Here is a 10,000-nt window from a genome sequence, read left to right as displayed (position 1 = left end):
TTCGATTATGACAATCGGGACTTCCCAGACAATATTTATAATATCAGATTTATTCGCATGTGATGTGAATGAATCTGATGATCATTTCCGTTGCAATCACAGCCGACGATCATGATGTGTTAAGTCCCGTTAGCAGGGGAGGGCATGAAGTATATCAAGGAAATTATGGGGTAAAACAGTCTTAAATATGAATAATAGCGAACAAAAACGTGTAAAACTTGCACAAAAAACGCTAAAAATCTACTAATGAAACTCTACGGACATGCCCGCCATCTTTGAAAGTTTATGCACCGACAGTACACTCCGTGACCTCACACGAAGAGGTCGTGTGGTGCCCTGCTCCGGTGCCCTCGCCCCTTACACATGGATCTCTGGTGTCATGTACGAGGAAATTGTTCATGAATCTTTAGGTGCGCATATACCTCGCAATTGAAACGTCATGAGAGTAGTGATGTGAACATGGCTATGTTTTAAATTCAATTGAATTCATTCCTCCGCCGAGTGCCAAGTACTGTGTTAGTGACCGTTGGAGCTGAGTGCCCCGTTGTCCCGAGCGCCATAATTCACCTGTCACGAGGCGGGCGAGCCAGGCGCGCCAGGCGCCGCGGTCACCACCCCCACGATGGGGGAAAACCGCAAAGTAAACACTGAGGGGGAAGACTTGCGGGATAGCTGTCCCACCCCTCCCCCGGCTGAAGAGTGCGCTTCAGCCTGTAATTCAGTGGACAGGACCGCTGAACCCATCGCCATGCAAGAGGCACAAAATGATGGTGATGCCCAGGTGGGTGACGCCGCTGCTGACCAAGGAGGTGACGGCTTCACGTTAGTGGGCCAGAAAAAGAGAAAGAAAAGAGAGCCCAATAACGCCAGCAAGACGCCACTCGCACCGAGGAAAGATTACGTCCGTCTCGCCTTCCCTGAAGGCACCACGAAGAAAGAAAAAATGAAATGGCTACAGGACCTTGGCAACCCCTCTTCGAACCTGAGGGGTAAACCCATTGACCTTGTGAGAGGGGACACGCTCTCCTCGCCATATATCTATGTCGCCCGCTCCCAGCAGAGCTATATAGAAAACCTTACCGGGGGACTTATTGGAGGTATTACCTTCAAATCATGCGATGAAAAGAAGAAATCGGAAAAATATGACGAATACCTCGTCACACATTATAACAAGGACCTTGACCTTGACAATGCATATGCACTCGATGGAGTCCACAAGGCCATTCGAGTGTACAAGGATGGCCAACCATTAAACCGAATCCGCATCGTATGGAAAGGAGAGCAACCCCCTCCAAGTACATACAATTTCTTCGGAAAATACATGCCCACCAGCCACGTGCGGCCGTGGAGGGCATCCCCCGTCATATGCTACAACTGCATGGGAAGCGGCCATGTAGCTAAGTATTGCAAGGATAAGGCACGCTGCGCAGCATGTGGCGAGCAACACAGTGCCAAGGAGTGTCCTCGCAGTGCTGCAGGGCGAGAGCCTGCTGCAGATGCACCGAGCTTCGTCCCATCCTGCTTCAGGTGTGGGAAGGCAGGTGTCACTGCCTGGCACTGGGGGTGCACAGCCCTCCCTGCTCTGGCACCTCCCCCCCCTCCTCCTGTGGCCGCAGCACCGACCGCGAGTGCCCAGCACGGCCCACCCTGCCCTGGCCCCTCCCCCCCACCCACTGTGGCCCCGGCACCGACCGCGAGTGACCAGCGCGGCCCTCCTAACCCAACCCGCGGCCAGCGTGCCGGGGGAGTGCCCAGCCGTGCCGTGTGTGACGTCACCAGCCGCAGAGACTTCCCGGGGCTGTCGGCGAGTGGGGAAGCAGAGGTAGCCGAACTACGCGACACGGTTGCGTTGTTGAAGGAGCAGGTTGACAAGATGATGCTAATCATCACAGAGCTCAAGACCGCGACCCCCCTCCCCCCCCAGGCACCCGCCGAGGCGGCCGTCCCTCACCCTCGGGCAGGGATGACCGCAGGCCTGGCCGGGGAATCCCCCGCACAACCATGTGGAAGAAGTGACGTCACGCCAGCTGACCATAGTGACATAAATGTGCAGGAGCTTTTAAAGGAAATCAAAGCTCTGAGACAAGAAAACAATAACTTGAGACAGGACAAGGAAAAAATGAACAGGGACTGTCATTGCCGAGATACTAGTGCTGCTATTAGTGTTAAAGAAACGAGCGAGCAGATACGATGTCATGACATCAGTGCTGATAACCAGAGTGGGCGTGTCAGCGCTGACAGCAGCGACGAACACTACCACGATCCCTGCGGCACCGAGTCAGACGAGGAGTCCAGTGACGTCACCAGCCCCCCAGGTACACCCGGCACAACAACCGAAGGGACTGTGCTAAGAAGTGGGACAAAGCTAAGACCTAATATTTGACATGGTTAAAAGTACTTTTAAGCTTAGGACAATCATCTGTAATAGAATGTACATTATTCATGAAGTTATATGTTTCTTATGTGAACCTAAATTCCGTAATATCAATGGATATAAGCGCATGAAGTACAGATTACATAATAATACACTACTCACATATGGATAGACACACAATTAAATTCATATCATGGAATATGCGTAGTATTAAACCTAGGCTGAGTGACCTAGAGTTTTATATTCGTAAATATAATATTGATGTGATTTGCGTGCAAGAACCTTTTGCTGCTGCTGCTAAAATGAAAATTGCACCTTCAATTAAGGGATATCATTCTTATGTGAATACAGCCATGACTGGATTGTTGACATATGTGAAGGTAACATTGCCACATAAATTAGTTAAAAAATCCGAGAACACTGATGTTCAATTTCATCATTTAAAAATTCAGACTGCCTCTGGGTATTTTTCACTATATAATATATATGCCAGATCGTCAAAATTTCTGGCTGTTTCTTTACCCAATTTTCACAACCAAGGCACGTTATGCATGGGCGACCTTAATGCAAGGCACCCACACTTTGGAGACAGCCAGCGTAATAGTAATGGGGAAGAATTCAAACATTTCATTAATAGTAGATCACTAACAGTATATGACACAGAAATAGAAACTCATTTGGGAGGTGGCAGGTTAGATTACGTATTTGGCAAAAATCTAGTTCATGGTAATGTCTGTACTTCACTGGTACGAGAATTAGTTAGTGACCACTTTGCAATCCGAACTGACTATACTGTTGACAGCAACTCAGCCCCTAAAACACCTAGGCTTAGAATAATCATCCCACCGGGCCTGGAGCATCACTTCAAGGCACGTGTCTTTGATTGGTACAACACATATGAGGTAACAACAGTTGAAAATTTCTCTCAGGATTTAATCAAAGTTGTCACTGACTACTATAACACATGGGTCTGTTCACGAAAACTCTCGAAGAAAAAGAGCCCCCAAGCCCCCCATGCTCCGAGGTGGATCAATGACCCAATTCTAGCCAAGGAACATCAACGAGTTCAGGAGCTTGCCAATTGCTATAAAGATAACAAGACGTCAGACAATCTTATTCAGTTTCTTAAAGCCAATAAAGAATTCAGAGAACTAAAAACTGAGATTCGTAGTAAACACTGGGAACAATTTTTGCAAAGCATCAATAGTCAAACTTCCATGGCTGATGTATGGAAAAAGATTAATAGGCTGACAGGTAAAGCTCCCACAACATCGCAGTTTCACAGCCCACAAGAACAGGCTAATATGCTACTGGAGCAGTGGGCTGAAAACTCTCAGCTGAGCTCACTTCCACAAGGGATAAAAGACCATCTCGACAAGTCAAAAATAGATAGGAAATTCAATATAGCAGTAGCCTGTGCTGCTATTGACCCATCCGACTTTGCCGAAATAACCGAGTGGGAACTGAGAAATGCCCTTGTGAAAGGCAAGGCAACAGCCCCTGGCGAGGATGGCATTACTTATAGTGTTCTTCGCCTCATTGCGCAGGTGCCAGGCAACCCACTCTTACACCTGTATAGACTCAGCCTATCACAAGGAATCCTCCCAAGCTCCTGGACTAAAAGTTTAATCATCCCTATACCCAAATCCAACACTGACAAATACAGACCAATTTCCTTGACCTCCTGTCTGTGCAAAGTACTTGAGAGAATAATTCTGAACAGACTCATGTACCGTATACATGCTAAGTTATCCCCCAGACTGTATGGATTTCTCCCAGGACGTAGCAGTCAGCATTGTTTTGCAGAATACTTAACAAACTCAATACCAGGCATGCAAACCGTATTTCTTGATCTTCAATCTGCCTTTGATATTGCGAACAGAGAAATGATCCTTGAGCAACTAGCTAGCTTTGGTATTCAGGGAAAACTGTTAACATGGATTCAAATGTATCTATCCAATCGATCGGCTCAGGTTTTCTTCAGGGGTGTTAAGAGTACTCATGCAAAAGTGTTTGAACTCGGCACACCTCAGGGAGGCATACTTAGTCCCATGCTATTTAACATCCTAATGCATAGATTACTAGGCGATATACCACTTGAGGGCAGTGACTCCATTATTTGCTATGCCGATGATATTTGCATTAAATCCTCATCCGAGGAGAGAATGCAACAGATCCTTGGTGTGCTTTCAGCAAGGGCTACAGAGTGTGGCTTGATAATATCGACTGAAAAAACCAAGGCACTTAACCCTAAAACAATCCCTCTGCCAAGGTTTCACATCAATGACGTTGAGCTAGATCTCTGTCACCAATACAAATATCTCGGGGTGGCTGTTAATGATGCAGAGTTTATACAAAACCTGAAGAAAAGGCTGTGGGAACGTCTGAAGCCACTTATACCACTTGTCGGCAAAGACCATGGTATTAATGTCAATATTGCTAGACTCTTTTACCTGTCATACATACGGTCGGTCATAGATTATCATGCATTGCACCTAGTATTATACAAGGAATCAGAGTTGGCTAGTTTAGAAATTGTACAAAATGAGGCCATGAGGCTTATTCTCGGCGCCCCTAAGACAACGAGGATTGTGAATATGAGATCAGAACTTAATTTGCCGTCTGTCTATGAAAGAATATTATACATAAACACCACATTTAGCGTCAAAGCAATAAGAGAACCCCTCTATTGTACAGAGTTCCAAAGACAACTAAAACATAGAATAGTGGAGCTAACTTTGAATGGCAACATCGATTCAAATTCAAATCCATGGCAACAAGTAACATGTAAGCACTTGTCTCAGCTGAACATATCCATAACTAAGACCCTACATGGACGTTCTGCTCCACCGTGGAAAATGTCGGACCTAAGTGTATTTTATACGACTGCCCCAAAATAAGACAGTGTCCCCCCTGCTGTACTTAAGCAGTATGCTTTAGCAATTATCAATGAGCACCTTGGAACTATGCCCAATGCGTATGAATGCTACACTGATGGATCCTTGCAGTCTGGGAGTAGAGCAGGTTGCGCTTTTGTCGTATATAAAAACAATATTTTGCAGCACCAGGATTGTAGGCGGGTTCATGACTGGGCTAGCACTACGCAAACTGAGTTGGCAGGAATGCTCATAGCCACCGAATTTCTATTAAGTCAAGGCTCAGGAGTCATTTTCTGCGACTCACAGAGTGCTCTCCAGGCATTGAACACACTAGACAAAGGTGCAGGAAATATTGCAAATGACATAAGGATAAATGTGTATCGTGCAAAAGAACGAGGCCATGATATACGTTTTGTGTGGATACCATCGCATGTTGGAATCCCCAGGCATGATCATGCTGACCGCCTAGCAAAATCAGCATGTGACAAGCAAAGTGTTGATATAGATCTTGGAGTACCTCTTGCTAGGATTTCACACATAATTAAAACTTCCTTCAAAGAAGACTTGTCTGACTTGATTAATTCTCAACGGCCTGAAAGCTGTAGCATAAAGCACTATGACAGGTTTATGCAAGATGTTTTCATCTATGGTTTATACAAAACAAGAACAAGACAGTGTGATATTGTGACCGCAAGAATCAGGCTGGGATATAGATTGTACTGGCAGGCCAGTACAGCCTGTAATGTTGAAGAAACGAAGTGTAAATTATGCAATGAAGAATATAAGCGAACACTTGTACATTATATCTCAGAGTGCCATGTAATACAGCCTTTCAGACCACCTAGCATGAGGTATGGAGAACTATGTAACTACTTCATATCATCTGATGCCTTGGAAGATATAATTATGTTATATCCTAAATTTGGAATGTAGTATCACATGACCACATATCAAATGTTACATTGCCTTTCCACGCCCAAGCCGTATGCCGGCTTGACAGATGAGTAGATAAATTACTGATCGTTCTTTTCCTTTAAATGATATATTTTACACCGTAATGATTTTATGATATAGATTTATTCTGTAATACTATTATATAATGCTTTGACCATGTATCAAATGTACTACAGCTTGCCCACGCCTGTGCAGTTAGCCAGGGTGGTAAATAAAGGACTAAACTAAACTAAACTATGCACCGACGCGCCAGAGTTCGGAAAACTCTACGGGAATCCAACCCATCTTTCGGCAAAATCTACGGGATTTCACACCTTCCAAGCCCCCCAAAAAAACGTCCTAACCCATAACCCAACCTAACCTAGCAATTTACGGTGCCGTGACTAGGCGTGCCCTTCGGGCACTGCCCGAGGGAAGGGTTGATTGGGGGCAAGCCAATACCCCCCGTGACACATTCTCTTCACCTCGGTATGTACGGCAAGATAGAGCTACATCCATACTGTAAACAATAAACCAAATACCTTTATATATCGAAAGACCGAACCGTCAATTTCCCTTCGCTTCTTTCGGTCGGTCTATTGTGGATCGTGGATCGCTTCGTTTATATCGCTTTTTCGGGATTTGGGGTACTTGATGGCCTCAGAAATCGAACTGCGATAATTATTTTTTTTTCTTCTTCGTTTCCACTATATAGCCTTAAGAACAACCTAGAATCGACGTAACACCAAAACCGAAACATTTCTCGCTGGTCTCCTGTCACCGGACTGCCCTGGGAATCGTCCTGTCAAACCTTGCGGCAGAAACGTGAAAATGCAGAAGGTGCTTCAGACCGATTTCCATAAATCACTGTCTAATAAATCTTGAAACATGAAAATGAGGTATAACAACGTTATCAAAGGCCTTTGAAAGTATATATGTAGAACAGCAGACACTGATAATTAGCCAAATATCGTTTTGACAACGGCATAGTAATACATGAACTACTTAATAGAGTGCAAGAATGAGTTGACTTGTCACAATTTTGTTTACATTCATGGTCAACATGGTGAGGGACTTTGAAAAAGATGGGTCGGTCTTCTCTTCTCTGCCATGTAACTCTTTTATTTTCGATTTGCGCACCTTTTGCCATAGATGAAAAATGTCTCAGTTTACGTCAAGGTAACCATTCCATATCTTTTTTTTTTACTGTAACCTTGATTGTTATCCGCTGTAAATTTACCATCTCATCTAGCAACGGAGCTTTCCATGTATCTCCGGTGTATATTTCTCTGTCCTTATTACTCTAGATCTTTCTCCACATACTGCAGGAGACGCTAGGGATGTCGTTTATTCAACCTCTTTTTGATGACGTTCTGTGATTTATCCCATGTGCACGTAGTCGTTTTCTTCACCGCACGGCCTGTTATCAGGTCTTCATGAATATTAGCTGCGTTGGTGAACGGGGGCGGTCTTTATGGGTGCCCTCCTCCTCCCATCTTATCTACCTGTATACCGTCGTCCGGGATATGCCCAGCTCTCTGAATACATGTTAGAGAAATTACTTTCCCTCACCCCATCGTAGCAGTCTCTATTTGCAATTTCAGCTTGCCTTGCGTCCATCCTGAAAGAGGTGTTAGCTTGGCAGCACTCGTTTTCACCTTGGATTTCCCATATTACCATGTCTTAGACCATCGGAAATATTTTCTTTCTTATTTAGCTTGTATTAGGATTCAGATATGGATGAATATTCATTGGCATAAAAATGAAATAGACGATCTTATGTTATCAACTTTCTGGATTGTTCCTTTTTCTGTAAACTACTCGAGTTCCGGGTGAACAAATAATCTTTTCACACACCGGAATATGTAATGTATAAAAAAAACATGTTAATGCAAAGGCTTTGTATTTCATCTACGCCTACGCATAAACTACGTATTTGCAAATAAAAAGAGAAACATTATATGACAACTAACAGGTGAAAGCGAGAAAAAATCCGATGAGATAAACGGCGTAAATGTTATTAAATCTTTTCATTTTTTTCACAAATTGATTAAGTTCAATTTGCGATACATGCATTAGTTTACACATGATAGTGTCCTATACGTCATATTTCATGTTCGAATTCTATATCATTATTTACTTTTCACATATTTCAGACGAAGTATCTATGAAACGGCAGGAAGTGGCCACATGAGCTGTGATATGTGGGGGTTGATCTTCCTGTAAGATGACGAAACAGGGGGAAATGCCTCCTAGACAAATATGTAGAAAGGGATAGAAAAAATGTTCCTCCCATCAAACACGCCCCTATGCCTTGGCCCTTCCTAGAAACAATTATATTTGCGCAGGATAACTGCCCTATACACACGTCCACGGCAGTTACGAAGTGTTTTATGACTAAAACCAACTGAATGTCCGATAGCCTGATAAGGCACGTAGCTCAAACCCGACGAAAAACGAAAAATATTTGGGCGAATATTGTCAATGTTTGAGAAACGTCTAGTGAATACTGAGAGGGAATGGAAAGCGTTAAGGAGGAAATCGAGACGTTGCATAAACATGTCACCTCTGTTACGAGGATTAGAATAACAATACATTGTTCAAGTATTTGTATTTTAATACATTCATTACCATCTTTCTGTAAGAAATTAAACTATAGTAAAAATATCTTCAAATTCATCATGCATCCCCAATTAGTCGATTCACTGAAGCCCATCCTCTAAGAAAATAAAAGACGAGAAATATATATATATATATATATATATATATATATATATATATATATATATATATATATGTGTGTGTGTGTGTGTGTGTGTGTGTGTGTGTGTGTGTGTGTGTGTGTGTGTGTGTGTCTATATATATATATATATATATATATATATATATATATATATATATATATATATATATATATATATGTATGTATATATATATATATAGTTATCAACTACATGCTGTAGCATTTTGCGCGAGAAAGGGTTCAAAATATGCATGAAATATAAAAGTAAAGATTCTATATATAGTGTTAGACAACTTCAGTTCGTTCACACACAACACATACACATTAATAAAGCGTCCGTGAATTCACATTAACCCTGTCACGGTTTTGCGTTCAAGTAATATTCTAAAATCATTATGAAATAGCATATTTTCTGTTTCTTGAATCTGTGTTTGAATTTGACGAAAAAAATATTCGTCACTTTATTAGTCCACATTCATGTCAGGATTACATACAAGAACACTTATTTTGTGATTAAAGACAAGTTTGCCTATTTTATCTACACTTACGCATATATTATAAGCCGACGTGTACAAAGAAAATTTTAAAAACTGCAAAAATTACAAATAAAAGTATAGAGCAAGATCTAATGTCCATTTTATCAGAACGACTCTTTTCAAAATATTAGATATCAATACAGCACATGCATTGGGAATCGGTTCTTAGGCTTTTGCTATTCACCCTCATTGGAACCACCTAGCTAGTAGTTCCTTGAGTTTAAACAAGCAAACATGTATTTTCTCGCTCATGTGTTAGAATGTGGATGCGCCTCCTTCTAGAAACGTCAAGCCTTACGGAATGATAACAGCGGAAATTATATGCGTTTTAAGCAGGGAAAGTTCTTACCTGAAATCTCAAGCCCTTTTCTTGCTAACTCAAGCATTTCGCTTGCTTTCTCGAGCGACCCCCGTAGATGGCTAGACTTGCGCTTGCTAAGTCAAGCGGTGTACCGTCACCATGGCAACAGCGTCGGTCGCGTACCGTACTGGTCACGATCCTTCGAATGCGGGCGTTGGCCAGGAACTCTTAAAA

The 10,000-nt window shown here is 42.8% G+C and overlaps 1 long non-coding RNA gene across 2 annotated transcripts in view; it reads right to left on the bottom strand.

Moving 5' to 3' along the window:
• LOC138866348 (uncharacterized) overlaps positions 1–10,000 on the bottom strand; it is a 109,703-nt gene that overhangs the window by 98,680 nt on the left and 1,023 nt on the right. For both annotated transcript variants that reach the window (XR_011399562.1, XR_011399561.1), the window contains exon 1: positions 9,815–10,000. This exon is cut by the window's right edge and continues 1,023 nt beyond it. This is a non-coding gene — a long non-coding RNA (uncharacterized lncRNA). The remainder of the gene's footprint in view (positions 1–9,814) is intronic.

This window comes from Penaeus vannamei, chromosome 25 (assembly GCF_042767895.1).
Source record: "Penaeus vannamei isolate JL-2024 chromosome 25, ASM4276789v1, whole genome shotgun sequence".
NCBI classification, from domain to species: domain Eukaryota; kingdom Metazoa; phylum Arthropoda; class Malacostraca; order Decapoda; family Penaeidae; genus Penaeus; species Penaeus vannamei.
The sequence above is the reverse complement of the archived record's forward strand: the minus strand, read 5'-3'. Positions and strand labels throughout refer to the sequence as shown.